The sequence below is a fragment of the Odocoileus virginianus genome, chromosome 24 (assembly GCF_023699985.2).
Source record: "Odocoileus virginianus isolate 20LAN1187 ecotype Illinois chromosome 24, Ovbor_1.2, whole genome shotgun sequence".
NCBI classification, from domain to species: domain Eukaryota; kingdom Metazoa; phylum Chordata; class Mammalia; order Artiodactyla; family Cervidae; genus Odocoileus; species Odocoileus virginianus.
Window position 1 is genome coordinate 5,846,528 of NC_069697.1, and position 1,279 is coordinate 5,847,806.

General features: G+C 45.3%; 1 pseudogene; it reads right to left on the bottom strand.

The window, feature by feature from the left end:
• Positions 1 to 276: 276 nt before the first annotated feature.
• On the bottom strand, positions 277 to 598 carry LOC139030948 (SH3 domain-binding glutamic acid-rich-like protein 2; annotated as a pseudogene).
• Positions 599 to 1,279: the final 681 nt, after the last annotated feature.

Sequence of the window (1,279 nt, forward strand, 5' to 3'; positions counted from 1 at the left end):
AGGAAGCACAACTGGAGCAGGTGGCAGATCCTCTGGGTAAAGTGAGGCAGCTACAGGTGATTCTGAAAAATAAGAAGGAACCCACCAGAGTCCTGATCTGGTTTAAAGCAATCATGTACTCCCATTAGACCCGTCTTCCCCAAACACCTTTTCCATGAGGAGCAGAGTCACTGATCATGTATGTGGCTTCCGTCACAGTGATGCATCAGGTTAGCAGCTGTGTGCTGAGTACCAGCGGAGACTCGGAAATGCATCTTCATCCTCTTCCACTTGTCTTCACTCAGGTTCTGCCTTTGAGGCCAACTGTGATTTCAGGCCCAAGAATGAAAGGACTGTACTGCTCTCCTTGGATTAAAAAAAAAACTGTCATAATCTCCAGTGTTGGTCATCATTAAACATCTGAGGTGGCAGAGGGTTGCCTGAGCAGGTGTCTTCTCCAGGGGATGTTATTATATATCCGTTGCCTCTGCTTTTCTGACATTGGGATGTCCACCTCCTCAAACCTCTCTCTTGTGGTTTCTAGAAATCTAACCGCACCCTGCTGTTTCTTTATCGCCACGAAGCCCGAGGAGGAGGAGATGAACACACGGATGACCATCCTCTCGCCGGATAGGGACCAACCTTCTGCCCTCGCGGGCTCCGGGCTGGCGGGGACGTGGAGGCAGAACTCTGCGGCGGCCACCGCTGACCTGCAGAGCGCTGGGGTCTGGGGAGAAGGCAGGGATCCGGAGCCCTCCTGCTCGCGCTGCCAAAGCCACCGTTTTGAGGGTCAGCCTCATGAGGGGCATGAAGGATCCACTCTACAGTGGAAGAACCTCTAGTAAATGACACTACATGGACATGGTAAATAGGAAATCAGTATGGTTTTCTGTTTCTCCTCTGCAATAGAATTGCGTCTCACATGTTTCTGTATATGCCAACTACTTAGTCCTTTTAAGAATCTCTTCAATAAAGGATTGTAAGTCCTTTTTAAAATCATATTTTCTCTGCCTGTGTTTCTTACATTTTTTTTAATCCAATTTTTCTTTTACTGCTTGTTTTATTTCCTACAATGATTTGGATTCCGATCCAAATTCCTTCCTGATTGTTGTTAATTTAAGTTGGTATTATAAACCTAGACTTTTGGTTTCTGGGTTAGATTTTTTCTGGAAGAATATTTGGGTGGTTGCTGTATTTTCTGAGTCTTTCCATACCTGAGGTTGTATTTTAATTGACTTCACACATTAATGACAACTTTGCCAAATACTGAATTCTGGCATGATTACCCTTTAATTCGTAA